Source organism: Pan troglodytes, chromosome 5, assembly GCF_028858775.2.
Source record: "Pan troglodytes isolate AG18354 chromosome 5, NHGRI_mPanTro3-v2.0_pri, whole genome shotgun sequence".
NCBI classification, from domain to species: domain Eukaryota; kingdom Metazoa; phylum Chordata; class Mammalia; order Primates; family Hominidae; genus Pan; species Pan troglodytes.
In genome coordinates, this window is record NC_072403.2 from 98172483 (window position 1) to 98188713 (window position 16231).

A 16231-nucleotide genomic window follows, 5' to 3' on the forward strand; every position below is an offset into this window, starting at 1 on the left:
TGCTTGAGTGATGGGTGCACCAAAATCTCATAAATCAGCACTAAAGAATTACCTATGTAACCAAATACCACCTGTACCCCAATAACTTATGAAAAAATAAAAATAAATAAATAAATACGTATATGATGAACCCTAGAAGTATAGAATCTTGGCCTTTGAGATGGTGATGACTTAAATTCCAAACAGCTGACAAGCATGCTGATATTCTCCTGGCATTTCCATTGGCAGTTTTCTACTTCCTGTGTATATTCTTCCACCAAATATTTTTTCTCTTTTTTTCCTTTTATTTTTTTCCTTTTACAAAGTAAACTACAATTTTGTTGTGAAATTATCATAGATGAAAAATTAAGGCCAGGCAAGGTGGCTTACGCCTGTGATCCCAGGACTTGGGGAAGCCAAGGCGGGTGGGTCACTTGAGGCCAGGAGTTCAAGACCAGTCTGGTGAAAACCATCTCTACTAAAAATGCAAAAATTAGCCAGGCATGGTTGTGGGTGCCCATAATCCCTTCTACTCAAAAGGCTGAGGCAGGAGAATCACTTTAACTCAGGAGGTGGATGTTGCAGTGAGCAGAGATCATGCCACTGCACTCCAGCCTGGGCAACAGAGTAAGACCCTGTCTCAAAAAAAAAAAAAATTAGTGTTTATTTTGTAAATTTTATTTTACAGTAATCTTACCACTTATTTTTGTACCATGTATTTCAGTTGTCTCTTAGTGAAAAATGTAAACACCTATTAATTTTTGGCTTGTTTTTAGCTTAAAAATTTTTAAATTAAATTAAGGACCCTACAATAAATTGTGTTGCCAGCAGCTATATCTCAACCCTTTGTATGAAGAATGTTTTGGCTGCTACTTCAACCTAAGGAAACAACTTTGACCTCAGTCACCTTAAAATGCTGGTATTAACAGAATATTACATTTTTCACACACAAAACCCCTAGGATCTTGAAGGTCCTATTTAACAAAATCTTTATACATGCAAAATTTCACTGAAATAAATACATTTTCTTCATTTATCATTACCACCCAGTATTTATGTTTTCAGTTAATTTTTAGGGGTATAATTTCTAAACTTAGGACAATCAAATTTCCTGCTTTCTACCTCAGTGCTTAAACTCTCCTCCAAAGTAAGTAATACAATTGTGAAGGATAAAATAATTGAATTTTACAGAGAGCATGAAAGAAAAACATTAGCACACAAGTTAGTCTATTTGCTAATTAGGAAAAGTGTGCTGCTTTCCACCTCTACCACAGATGCATTGATGAACTGTTGATTAACGAATGGTATTCAGAAAGATCAGAAATAATAGGCTAGATAGCATACATCCTAAATTTGTGTTCCATACAATTTGAGCTCCCAGAACTACTAAGGTTGGTTAAATCCCAACACAGCATCAAAGCCTCTTTAGGTCATTTATTGGGTATTTTATCTAGAGAGAAAATATTGAATTCTGCCCTCTATATGTGAATAGTGCTGCAGTGGACATTCACATGCATGTGTCTTTATAATAGAATGATTTATATTCCTTTGGGTATATACCCAGTAATGGGATTACTGGGTTGAATGGTAGTTCTGTCTTTAGGTCCTTGAGGATTGTCACACTGCTTTCCATAATGGCTGAACTAATTTATACTCCCACCAACAGTGTATAAGCATTCCTTTTTCTTTCCAAACTTGTCAGCATCAGTTATTTTTTGACTTTTTAGTAATAGCCATTCTGACTGGTGTGAGATGGTATCTTATTGTGGTTTTGATTTGTGTTTCTCTAATGATTAGTGATGTTGAGCTTTTTTTCATATGCTTATTGGCATCATGCCTGTCCTCTTGAAAAATGTCTATTTATGTCCTTTGCCCACTTTTTAATGTGTTTTTTGTAAATTTGTTTAAGCTCCTTATAGATGCTGGATATTAGACCTTTGTCAGATGCGTAGTTTGCAAAAGTTTTCTTCCATTTTGTTGGTTGTCTATTCACTCTGTTGCTAGTTTATTTTCCTGAGCAGAAGCTCTTTGGTTTAATTAGATCTCATTGTAAGTACATTATTTGTTAAACATATCTTTAGTTGTTTTGTATGTAGTATGCAACAAATCATAACATCCTGCAGCCACAAATTATATGCAGAGTGTGGAGAAACCATTAATTAAATGGTATAATCTTTCCATTTATAACTCTAAAGGAAGAACTAGCAAATCAGATCTTACATGTAACAGCTGTATACATGGAAGTGACAGACTACTTTTGCTGTTTGATACAAAATGGCTGAACTTCATCTTCAGAAGATTAAACCTGACATCTAAACATGCCAATGTAAACATCAAAAATATATATTCTAACTTTACAAAAGAAATCATGGGACGTAATCTTGTACCAGGAAAGTGGCAAGGATTACATGCAGTATTTTGTAAAGCAGCACACAAAAGTTTCAAAGTTTTCTGAAACTGAAATTAGCTATCTTGAGTCAAGGTAATAAAAAAATGTCAGTATTGACTATTTACAACCTCTGACATTTGTGGAGATGGTAAGAATCTGTTATAGTGCAGCTACATACAATAAAATTCAGGCAATTTTGTTTTTTCATTTGGGTTTAGATTGCAAATTTATTGTGTGAGAAAAGGATGGAAGCAAATTTTAGCATCAACCTTCACCTGACTGCTTGACCAAAGTGGTCTAAATTTTAAAATTAGACTTCTCTGCATCACCAGCTGTTGCTCTAGTCCCATTTGCTTTTTAATCTCAGATGCCATTTTCATGAAAGTCTGTTCTACATTTGCTGTGTTCTTAGCACCAGTTTCCAAAAATGGAATTCCAAGGGAATCAGCAAATTCCTTTGTTGTTGTGTAGTCTACTTTCTTTGTGGGCAATCACATTTGTTTCCTACCAAGAATTTGTTGACATTTTCACTGGCCTAGTGATCAATTTCTTGCAACCACTATTTAACATTATCGAAGGACTCCTGATCTGTCATATCATACAGCCTTGGGCTCCTGTGTAATAACTGGAGGTGATCAAAATCTTTCCTGGCCTGTTGTGTCCCCTAGTTGAAGCTTGATTATTTTGCCATATAATATTACAGTTCTTATTTTGAAATTCCCACTTATTGTGCTGATGTAGTTTTCTGTATATGTATTACATGTTTCACCTGCAAACCTAAGAAGGAAGCAAGACTTTCTAGCCCCAGAGTTGCCAATAAGAAGTAACTTGAGTAATTAAACATATTAGAGATTTCTGCTGATAATGTCATTGCAGCTGCTGCCTGCACCACCATGACTCTAGGCTACGGGTAACCAAAGGAAAGGAATGAGATAAGCTGTTCTGAGAGAGCAAACATCTTTCCCCACTCTGTTCCCTACAACACAATCACTTGGCAGCTGTTGCCACTCAGCTACTGCTTCCACCCAAAAATCCAAAATCTTTTTTTTTTTTTATTATCATACTTTAAGTTTTAGGGTACATGTGCACATTGTGCAGGTTAGTTACATATGTATACATGTGCCGGCACATATACACCATGTAATACTATGCAGCCATAAAAAATGATGAGTTCATGTCCTTTGTAGGGACATAGATGAAATTGGAAACCATCATTCTCAGTAAACTATCGCAAGAACAAAAAACCAAACACCGCATATTCTCACTCATAGGTGGGAATTGAACAATGAGATCACATGGGCACAGGAAGGGGAACATCACACTCTGGGGACTGTTGTGGGGTGGAGGGAGGGGGGAGGGATAGTGTTGGGAGATATACCTAATGCTAGATGACGAGTTAGTGGGTGCAGCACACCAGCAAAAATCCAAAATCTTAACTGACTTTCCAATTCCGTATAGATTTCTTCCTCACTTTAGGAGCAAAATTTGCACGAGATAGATGCATGTTGAAAGAGTTTCATGAAAAAACAATTTTTTTAGTCTCCATTTAGAGCATAAAGAGAGTGTATTCATGTCACAGATCTGAGTCCCTGAGAAATGTGATATTCCACACTTTAGTGGTGAAAATATAGCACTTTTCTATTTTGGTTAGAACTGCCTAAGTGCCTCTTTCTTAAATCTCTTCTCTTTCTCTTCACCCCTATAAGCAGCACTAGGAGTCCCTGGAAAGGGAAACATTAAGCTGTCAATGCATCTTACCCCATGCTGTCTTCATGAGACAAGGTTCTGTGTGTGCACGCTCCATTTTATTCCCTGACATTTACATGGCTGTTTCTTAGTGTTACCTGTCTTCCTTTTCTACCAGCCTGTGTGTCCTGGGCAGTAGGGATTAAACTCCCATCTTAGCTGTCTCTTCACACTTAGCAAATTTCTTGGCTCATGGAAAGTGCTCAGTAAATGTTCGTTGAACAAGTGCTTAGTCTGAAACAAGTAGGATTGGAGCTTGTGATGATTAATTTTGAGTGTTAACTTGATCGGATTGAAGGATGCAAAGTATTGTTCCTGGGTGTATTTGTGACTGTGTCGCCGAAGGAGATTAACATTTGAGTCAGTGGACTGGGAGAGGCAGACCCACCCTCAATCTGGGTGGGCACCATCTAATCAGCTGCCAGCATGGCTAGAATAAAGCAGGCAGAGGAATGTGGAAGGACTAGACTTGCTGAGTCTTCCAGCCTTCATTGTTCTCCCATGCTGGGGGCTTCCTGCCCTTGAACATCGGACTCCAAGTTCTTCAGCTTTCGGACTCTTGGACTTTCACCAGTGGTTTGCCAGGGGCTCTCGGTCATTTAGCCATAGACTGAAGGCTATACTGTCGGCTTCTCTACTTTTGAGGTTTTGGGACTCAGACTGGCTCCCTTGCTCCTCGGCTTGCAGATGGCTTATTGTGGAACTTCACCTTGTTATCGTGTGAGTCAATACTCCTTAATAAACTCCCTTTTATATATCCATCTATCCTATTAGTCCTGTCCCTCTAGAGATCTGACTAATACAGAGAGTGTTGAAAAATGTTAATTGAATCTTTTGTTATTGATATATATTTCTAACCTGTGGCTCTTCCCTTTCTCAACTTAGCCAAATGTTCTGCATTTATTGTCTTCACTTATTTGGAGATGGGGTAACACAGGGAAATAGGGGAAAAAAATTCCTGAGTCAATATTTTGCCTTCTGAGTTTCACAAAACCTATACCTGAAGAAGGGGGAAGAGGAGAGATCTTGATGCATAGAAGAAAAGCCTCATGAGAAACAGCCAGCTTCTTCCCCACTGCTGAGATTAGAAGGGATTTCTGGGCTGGTGAGACCAGTGACCAGGTTCCGGGAGGAACAGGCTGGGTAGGAGCAGCACCAGAATCCAGACACCTAGCTGGTCTTGTGCAACCTCCAGTCATGTCTTGTCTACACAAGACCTGTATTTTTTATACTTCCTGTCCGTTCAGGTGAGGCTATCCTTCCACATCAGCCCCAGTGGGTCACTACTGATTATGCAGAGGTATCTGGACCCATTTGTGCCATAAGATCTGCAAGGATGCTCTCTGAGTCACAAGTCCATTCCAGTGGCCTACAGGGTCCTGAAGGTTCAGCCTTTACTACTTCTCTGACCTCATTGCCTACAGCGTCCTCCTTGCTCACTATACTGCAGTCACACTGGCTTCTTGCTCTTCCTTGGGAATCCCAGGCACATTGCCTTTGCACTGGCTGTTTCTCATGCCCAGAGGGGCTCTACCCCCAGAAATTACCTGTCTTTTCTCAAATGTGGCTTCTCAAAGAGATCTTCACTGACTGTTCTGCCTGAAATTGCAGCCCAGCCCCAACCCATGCCTGACACACCTGACCCCTCCTACCCTGCTCACCTTGTTCTGTTTCCCATAACACTTACCATACTCTAACAAATCATGTGCTTTACTCATGTATTAGGTCTGTTGTTTATTGTTTCTCTCCCTCTAATAGATTACAAGCTCCACAGGGGAAGGGATTTCTGCTTTATTCACAAATGTATCCAAACATCTGGAGCAGTGTCTCACATACAGTGAATGGTCAATAAATACTTTGGAATGGATGAATACTTAAGAGAGTAGTTATTACTCTTTAATATCTCAGGACTTTCCAAACCACCTGAGATAAACAGTGGAGTCTTGGTTGTGTGTGTGTAAGACAAAGACCCCTACCTCCATCTATGCTTGGATGGGACTGAAGAGAGCAAGAATAAGACTTGCCTTCTAACTGGCTCCCTATCAGACTGGCACTGTGTTATCTCTGTTATACAAAGAAACCTGATTTCATTAACAAAAGCTGTAATAGTTTTTAAATGTCCAATACTATTTTTGTAAGGGCATCTATTAGTCTGGAGTTTATAAATGAAAGCAAATTTTCTTTTAAATTCACTATTATGAAAGGAGATTTCATTCTTAGCCAAGCCTTTCTAAATGAGTGTAACTTATAAGTGTATCTATAGCATTATTTTCTTCCTGTCCTCTTCTGCCTGTCCATCGTTTTCTGATGAATGGTCACATGTAAACCTATTGGCTCAGGGAAGCCTGACTTCTAGGCCTTTGGGTGGCTGGTTACTGGCTTCAATGCAGAACAGGTCATTTGCAGAACAGGTAGAAAGTCCATTTATATGAAGAGCACTAATAAAAATGATTATTTATTGAATAAATCTGGAAGCATGACAAGGAAGCTATGAGACTTATTTTGAAGATGAGGAAATGGAAATTTTAAGGAACCCAGGTTCACACATTTAGTAAGAGGCTGAGGTGAAATTTGAGCCTCGTTCTGTGTATTGTAAACCTTCTGTTTTTACCATCTGACTGGTGGACTGATTGTTGACATTTCTTCAGCACTTTCAACTTTTCCAAACAATGCCCCATCAATGATCTCATTAAGTGCTCAAAAAATGCTTTTGAGTGTAGGGACCAGCCCCACAGGGTCGGTGGGTCTCTCCCTGTGTGTGGCGATGAGACAGTGTAGAAATAAAGACACAAGACAAAGAGGTAAAAGAAAAGGCAGCTGGGCCCGGGGGACCACTACCACCAATGCGCGGAGACTGGTAGTGACCACGAATGTCTGGCTGCGCTGTTATTTATTGGATACAAGGCAGAAGGGGCAGGGTAATGTGAGTCATCTCCAATGATAGGTAAGGTCACGTGGGTCACGTGTCCACTGGACAGGGGGCCCTTCCCTGCCTGGCAGCCAAGGCAGAGAGGGAGAGGAGACAGAGAGAAAGACAGCTACGTCATTATTTCTGCATATCAGGGACTATTAGTACTTTCACTAATTTACTACTGCTATCTAGAAGGCAGAGCCAGGTGTACAGGATGGAACATGAAGGTGGATTAGGAGTGTGACCACTGAAGCACAGCATCACAGGGAGACGGTTAGGTCTCTGGATAACTGTGGGCAAGCCTGACTGATGTCAGGCCCTCCACAAGAGGTGGAGGAGCAGAGTCTTCTCTAAACTCTTCCGGGGAAAAGGAGACTCTCTTTCCCGGTCTTCTAAGTAGCGGGTGTTTTCCCTTGACACTTACGCTACCGCTAGACCATGGTCCACCTGGCAAGGGTTGTCTTCCCAGACGCTGGCATCACCGCTAGACCAAGGAGCCCTCTGGTGGCCCTGTCCCCGCATAACAGAAGGCTCACACTCTTGTCTTCTGGTCACACCTCACTATGTCCCCTCAGCTCCTATCTCTGTATGGCCTGGTTTTTCCTAGGCTATGATTATAGAGTGAGGATTATTATAATATTGGAATAAAAAGTAATTGCTACAAACTAATGATTAATGATATTCATATATAATCATATCTAAGATCTATATCTGGTATAACTATTCTTGTTTTATATTTTATTATACTGGAACAGCTCGTGTCCTCTGTCTCTTGCCTCCGTGCCTGGGTGGCTTGTCGCCCACATTTGAGGATCCATGAGTTGCACGAGGAAGGACAACCAGAAAATGTTTTCTACTATGTGAAGGGTTGAGTCAATGAGATTGCTCTGCTCAGAGCTGTGGCACCATGCTTGTGAAAAGCATTTTGTTGGAGAATCTCTCAGGGCATCTGGGTACTGTTGGGCTGTTACCCTGTACCAAGAAAAGGAATGTCTGGCCATGGGCTAGCCTCTGACATAACCTCAAAACCTTTACTATCCACACTTGCAGAAACCTGAAATATGTAGTTGATCTACAAGATGAGTACATTTTTCTGGGACCAAGTGCCTGTGTCACATTGATCATAAGCATGTCTTTCTGTTTTTTTTTTAAAATAGTCTTTCTCATTGAGCAGAATTACACTTTGCAAACCTTGAAATCACAAATTAGACCACACATTGCAGTGGTTATTGACATTTGTGGAATATTAATTGTTTTGAGAGTGTAATTAACCTTATACTTTCTCCCTAGAAAATATGTAGTTATAAACATGTCAAATCTTCCTATATTTAGAAAGTGTTCTTAGAAAGTTCAGAACCTTGCAGCAAGGGATAGGACACTTGAATTTTAAATATGTATCCTTTCTCCACTCACTGTCTCATGTCCACCCCAAAATATCCTAAAATAAAAATGTTTTACAAAGCAATGGTGTGGCAGGAGTTTCCTTTGTAGAATTTTGCTCACAACCTTTATTCTTTAATTTAAAGTTATTGATTCTACGTAATTATTTCCTAGAGAAGTTAGTTAAACTAAAAAAAATCTATCAGCATTCTAAAAGGCTGTTTCTCATCTGAGGCTGAGACTGCATCCTTCTAGTGGTCATCTGCCACATGCAGTTGACACTGTAGTCTACCACAGAGTGGTCCATGAGCTCCCGGTGACATGGTGTCCAATTGCCCCAGAGAGGTTGGCTTCTTCAAGGCAGAAAGTGCTTATCTGTTTAAAATTCCATCATATGCATGGCACAAGGTTAATTAAACTTTAGTGGTGTGAAACTTTTAAAAGGTGACTCTCAGTCTTTCTCAAATTGTGAAATTTTCTTGCAAGTGTCAGATTAAAAAAACTCTAAGAGATGTGTATCTTTACAAAATAAATTGCTTTAAAATAACTTTCATTTTGAAAACCTCTGAGATTTTCAGAGCACCTGGGTAGGTAATTGGAGAGAACTGATATATCATGAAATATGTTTCAGGCTTTCAGGATCAGTAAGAGCACTGTTATATGTGGAAGTATAACTGAGCACCGTTATGCAGAACCCCGGTTAAGTTCTACATCTATCCTATTAGGCAAATGTGTAAATGAATTAGAAATGTGCATTAAGTTTGTAAACAGAGTTTTCAGTGTTCCAGGGGCCATTAGAAACTGTTGACTGTTGAACACTGTGATTGAATAGGTTGTTGATTTCTCTTTTTTAAACAAGTGTCAAGATCATGTACTAACTCACCCAGAAATGCCATTTTAAAAATAATATCTTCTAAAGTCATGGTCTGAAATGTTCTTTAGTGGAGTTTTCAAAAGTGTGATTGATACTTTACTAAACGTAAACTAACCTGTGCCTTGAGTCAGAAACAGACATTTTGGGAAGCATATTTTTTTTTCCAATTCTATTCTTTGTTTTATTTTGTTTGTTTTGTTTTTTCCCCTTGTGTATTGACCAGAATCTCAATCTATGCAATTTGGATAGTTGTCTATCAAGCTTCCTATAATGATTATTTAGCATTTTAAAAATAAAAGATTTGTGGAGAATGAGCACAACTGCAATAAGGACCAGAAGTTTAACATGTTTTTACTAAAGCATTTGCTTCAGCAGACTTTACATTTATCAATCACACGTTGGAGTTCTGATATTAACTTCCAGTTTATTCCCACTGAAAAAATCAGTGGAAATGCTCAACCAGGTTACCTCTACCATAGCCCAGGATAACTTTCTTTGCTGTATTGTCCAGACTTTGCCAACTTTCTTCTTTTACTCCATATCATTCTTGTCATGTGTTTTCAGGCAGAAGTATTGCTTTCATAATTCATGCTCTTTCTACTATTTACTGATTTTTAAAATATAATCTGCAAATATTTAAAGTTCACATTAGAATAATTCTAATGCATTGCATTGCTAATGAGTGTTATTTTCTCCCATATTCTCCCATGTATAAAATACCTGCTACTAATTCTCTATGAACATAGGGATATCTTTTCTTGCTGCAGGTCCTCTAAATGGGGGTTCTCTGTATCACGCTAGCTCCTGGCTGCAGCATCTCCATCCTCTCTCCATTTGTGGGCATGGAAAGGGAGTAGTGGGAAAAGAGACTGGGTTTCCCAAGGTATATTTTGCTGTTTATAAAAAGCTTTTCATATTAGGAACTTTAGCATTCTACTGATCCCAGATGTATCTTCTGAAATTATTACTAGTCTCAGTTCTCATTGAATCACACACATTACATTTAACCCTTTTTATAGCATTAGAGCCTTTTTTTAAAGCTTTTTAGCAATAATTATTTATTTTAATTTTATTTATTTTATATTTTGCCATAAGTTATTGAGATACAGGTGGTATTTGGTTACATGAGTAAGTTCTTTAGTTGTGATGTGAGATTTTGGTGCACCCACCACTCGAGCATTATACACTGCACCATATTTGTAGTCTTTTATCCCTTACCTCCTGCCCACCCTTTCCCCCAAGCCCCAAGGTCCATTGTATCATTCTTATGCCTTTGCATCCCCATAGCTTAGCTCCCACATATCAGTGAGAACGTACAATGTTTGGTTTTCCATTCCTGAGTTACGTTACTGAGAATAATAGTTTCTAATCTCATCCAGGTCACTGCAAATGCAGTTAATTCATTCCTTTTTATGGCTCAGTAGTATTCCATTGTATAAATATACCACAGTTTCTTATCCACTCATTGATTTATAGGCATTTGGGTTGGTTCCATGATTTTGCAATGGCTAATTGTGCTGCTATAAACATGCGTGTGCAAGTATCTTTTTTCATATAATGATTTCTTTTTGTCTGAGTAGATACCCAGTAGTGGGATTGCTTGATCAAATGGTAGTTCTACCTATAGTTCTTTAAGGAATCTCCACAATGTTTTCCATAAAGATTGTACTAGTTTACATTTCCACCAGCAGCACAGAGGTGTTCCCTCTTCACTGCATCCATTCCAACATCTACTGTTTTTTTTATTTTTTGATTATGGTCATTCTTGAAGGAGTAAGGTGATATTGCATTGTGGTTTTGATGTCTGTTTCCCTGATAATTAGTGATGTTGAGCTTTTTTCATATGTTTGTTGGCCATTTGTATATTTTTGGTTGAGAATTGTCTATTCATGTCTTTAGCCCACTTTTTGATGTGTTTTTTTTTTCTTTTTTTACTGATTTGTTTGAGTTTGATATAGGTTCTGGATATTATTCCTTTGTCAGATGTATAGATTGTGAAGATTTTCTCCCACTCTGTGGGTTGTCTGTTTACTCTGCTGACGGTTCCCTTTGCTATGCAAAAGCTCTTTTAATTAGGTCCCAGTTATTTATGTTTGTTTTCATTGCATTTGCTTTTGGGTTTTTGGTAATGAAATCCTTGCCTAAGCCAATGTCTAGAAGTTTTTCTAATGTTATCTTCTAGAATTTTTATAGTTTTAGGTCTTAGATTTAAGTCCTTAATCTGTCTTGAGTTGATTTTTGTATAAGGTGAGAGATGAGGATCCAGTTTCATTCTCCTACATGTGGCTAGCCAATTATCCCAGCACCATTTGTGGAAAAGGGTGTCCTTTCCCCATTTTATGTTTCTGTTTGCTTGGTCAAAGATCAGTTGGCTGTTAAGTATTTGGGTTTATTTCCGGGTTCTCTATTCTGTTCCATTGATCAATGTGCCTGTTTCTATACCAGTACCGTGCTGTTTTAGTGACTATGTCCTTATAGTATAGTTTGAAATCAGGTAATGTAATGCCTCCAGATTTGTTACTCTTTTTGCTTAGTCTTACTTTGGCTATGTGGGCTCTTTTTTGGTTCCATATGAATTTTGGAATTGTTTTTTTCTAATTCTGTGAAGAATGATGGTGGAATTTTGATGGGGATTGCATTGAATTTGTATATTGCTTTTGGCAGTATGGTCATTTCACAATATTTATTCTATGCATCCATGAGACTGGGATGTGTTTCCATTTGTTTGTGTCATCTGTGATTTCTTTCAGCAGTGTTTTGTAGTTTTCCTTGTAGAGGTCTTTTGCCTCCTTGGTTAGGCATATTACTAAATAGTTTATTTTTCTTGCAGCTATTGTAAAAGGGGTTGAGTTTGTGATTTGATTCTCCACTTGGTTGCTGCTGGTGTATAGAAGAGCTACTGATTTGTATACATTAATCTTGTATCTGGAAACTTTGCCAAATTCTTTAATCAATTCTAGGAGCTTTCTGGAAATCTTTAGGGTTTTCAAGGTAAGCGATCATATCATCAGCAAACAGTGACAGTTTGAGTTCCTCTTTACTGATTTGGTTGCCTTTTATTTCTTTCTCGCATCTGATTGCTCTGGCTAGGACTTCCAGTACTATGTTGAAGGGGAGCGGTGAGAGTGGGCATCCTTGTCTTGTTTCAGTTCTCAGAGGGAGTGCTTTCAACTTTTTCCCATTCAGTATTATGTTGGCTGTGAGTTTTTCATAGATGGCTTTTATTACATTGAGGGATGTTTCTTGTATGCCAATTTTGCTGAGAGTTTTAATCTTAAAGGAATGCTGGATTTTGTTCAATGCTTTTCCTGCACCTATAGAGATTATCACATGATTTTTGTTTTTAATTCTGTTTATGTAGTGTGTCACATTTATTAATTTGCATATGTTAAATCAGCCCTGCATTCCTGGTATGAAACCTACTTGATCATGGTAGATTACCTTTTTGATATGTCGTTAGATTTGGTTTGCTAGTATTTTGTTTAGGATTTTAGTATCTGTGTTCATCAAGGATATAGGTCTGTAATTTTCTTTTTTGGTTATGTCCTTTCCTGGTTTGGGTATTAGGGTGGTAATGGCATCATAGAATGAATTAGGGAGGGTGCCTTCTTTCTCTATCTTATGGAATAGTGTCAAAAGGATTGGTATTAATTCTTCTTTGAATGTCTGGTAGAATTCTGCTGTGAATCTGTCTGGCCCTGGAGTTTTTTTGTTGGTGATTTTTTATTACCGTTTCAATCTCACTGCTTCTTATTGGTCTGTTAAGGGCATCTAATTGTTCCTGATTTAAGCTAAGAGGGTTGTAGTTTTCAAGGAATTTATCCATCTCTTCCAGGTTGTTTAGTTTATGTGGGTAAAGGTGTTTGTAGTAGCCTTGAATGATCTTTTCTATTTCAGTGGTGTCAGTTGTAATATCTCCTGTTTCATTTCTTAAGTTATTTGGATTTTTTGTCTTCTTTTCTTGGTTCATCTTGCCAATGCTCTATCAATTTTATGTATCTTTTTAAATAAACAGCTTTTTGTTTCATTTATCTTTTGTATTTTTGTTGTTGTTGTTATTGTTTCAATTTCATTTAGTTCTGCTCTGATCTTGGTTATTTCCTTTCTTCTGTTGGGTTTAGGTTTGATTTGTTTTTCTTTCTCTAGTTCTTTGAGATGTGACCTTAGAATGTTAGTTTGTGCTCTTTCAGTCTCTTTGATGTAGGCGTTTAGGGCTATGAACTTTCCTCTTAGCAATGTCATTGCCATATCCCAGAGGTTTTGATGGGTTGTCTATTGTCATTCAGTTTGAAGAAGTTTTTAATTTCCATCTTGATTTTGTTTTTGACCCAGTGCTCATTCAGGAGCAGGTTATTTAATTTCCTAATATTTGCATGGTTTTGAAGCTTCCTTTTGGAGTTGATTTTGTTTTATTCCACTGTGGTCTGAGATAGTGCTTGATATAATTTCAATTTTCTTAAATGTATTAAGGCTTGTTTTATAGCCTATCATATGGTCTATTTTGGAGAAAGTTCCATGCACTGTTGAATAGAATGTGTATTCTATGGTTGTTGGATGAAATCTTCTTTATATATCTATATATCTGTTAAGTCCATTTGTTCCCATGTATAGTTTAAATCCATTGTTTCTTTCTTGACTTTCTGTCTTGATGACCTGTGTAGTGCTGTCAGTGGAGTACTGAAGTCCCACACTATTATTGTGTTGCTGTCTGTCTCATGTCTTAGGTCTATTAGTAATTGTTTTATAAATTTGGAAGCTCCAGTGTTAGGTGCATATATGTTTACGATTGTGATATTTTCCTGTTGGACAAGGCCTTTTACCATTATAAAATGTCCCCTTTGTCTCTTTTAACTGCTGTTGCTTTAAAGTTTGTTTTGTCTGGTATAAGAATAGCTATCCCTGATCAATTTTGGTGTCCATTTGCATGAAATGCCTTTTTCCATCCCTCTACTTTAAGTTTATGTGAGTCCTTATGTGTTAGGTGAGTCTTCTGAAGGCAGCAGATAGTTGTTTGGTGAGTTTTTATCCATTCTGCAGTTCTGTGTCTTTTAAGTGGAACATTTAGGCCATTTACATTCATTATTTGTATTAAAATGTGAGGTACCCTTGCATTCATCATGCTATTTGTTGCCTGTGTACTTTGTTTTTTGTTTTCGCTTTTAAGTTGCATTTTTGTTTTATAGGTTCTGCATGATTTATACTTTAAAGAGGTACTGTTTTGATGTGTTTCAAGGACTTGTTTCAAGATTTAGAGCTCCTTCTTAGCAGTTCTTGTAGTGATGGCTTGGTAATGGTGAATTTTCTCAGCATTTGTTTGTCTGAAAATACTGTATCTTTCCCTCATATAAGATGCTTAGTTTTGCTGGATACAAAATTCTTGGCTGATAATTGTTTTGTCTGAGGAGGCTGAAGATAGGGCACTAATCCATTCTAGCCTGTAGGGTTTCTGCTGAGAAATCTGCTGTTAATCTGCTAGGTTTCCCTTTATATGTTACCTGGTACCTCTGTCTCACAGCTCTTTATATTCTTTCCTTTGTCTTAACTTTAGATAACCTGATGACAAAGTGCTTAGGTAATGATCTTTTGCAATGAATTTCCCAGGTTTTCTTTATGCTTCTTGTATTTGGATTTCTAGGTATCTAGCAAGGGTGGAGAAGTTTTCCTTGATTATTCCCCCAAATATGTTTTCCAAATTTTAGTTTTCTCTTCTTCCTCAGGAACATTGATTATACTTATGTTTGGTCATTTAATATAATCCCAGACTTCTTGTAGCCTTTGCTCATATTTTCTTATTTTTTTTCTTTGTCTTTGTTGGATTGGTTTAATTCAAAGACCTTGTCTTCAAGCTCTGAATTTCTTTCTTCTACTTGTTAAATTCTATAGCTGAGACTTTCCAGAACATTTTGCATTTCTCTAAGTGTTTGCAATGTTTCCTGAGGTTTTGATTGTTTTTCCTTTATGCTGTCTATTTCCTTGAATATTTCTTTTTTCACCTCTTGTATCATTTTTTGGATTCCCTTGCATTGGGCTTTGCATTTCTCTGGTGTCTCCCTGATTGGCTTAATAACTAAGTTCCTGAATTCTTTTTCAGGTAAACCAGGGATTTCTTCTTGGTTTGGATCCATTGCTGGTTATACTAGTGTGATTTTTTGGGGGTGTTGAAGAGCCTTGTTTTGTGATTTTACCAGAGTTGGGTTTCTGGTTCCTTCTTATTTGGATAGACTCTGTCAGAGGGAATGTCTAGGGCTGAAGGCTGTTGTTCAGATTCTTTTGTCCCACAGGGTGTTCCCTTGATGTAGTACTCTCCCCGCTTTCCTATGGACGTGGCTTCCTGTGAGCCAAACTGCAGTGATTGTTGTCTTTTTTCTGGGTCTAGCCACCCAGTGAGTCTACCTGGCTCTGGGCTGGTACTGGGGGTTGTCTGCACAGAGTCCTGTGAAGTGAACCATCTATTGTTCGTTCAGCTGTGGATACAGTGCCTTTCTGGTGGAGATGACAGGAGGGTGAAATGGACTCTGTGAGGTTTCTTAGCTTTGGTGGTTTAATGCTCTATTTTGTGCTGGTTGGCCTCCTGCCAGGAGGTGGCATTTTACAGCGAGCATCAGTTGTGGTATTGTGGAGAGGGATCGGCAGTGGGCAGGGCCCTATGACTCCGAAAATTGTGTGCCCTTTGTCTTCTGCTACCAGGGTGGTTAGGGATGGTCCATCAAGTTGGGGAAAGGCTAGTGGTGTCTGAGCTCAGACTCTCCTTGGGTAGATCTTGATGCTGGTGCTGTGGGAGATGGGGTTGAGGTTCTCAAGTCAATGGAGTTGTGTACCTAGGAGGATTATGGCTGCCTCTGCTGAGTCATGCAAGTTGTCAGGGAAGTGGAGGAAAGCCGGCAGTCACAGGCCTCACCTGGCTCCCACAGAAACCAAAAAGCCGATCTCACTCTCATTGTGCCCCCACTAA

General features: G+C 38.4%; 1 pseudogene; it reads right to left on the reverse strand.

Moving 5' to 3' along the window:
* Window positions 1-2632: 2632 nt before the first annotated feature.
* On the reverse strand, window positions 2633-13249 carry LOC100612522 (ras-related protein Rab-1A-like; annotated as a pseudogene).
* Between the last annotated feature and the right edge of the window lie 2982 nt (window positions 13250-16231).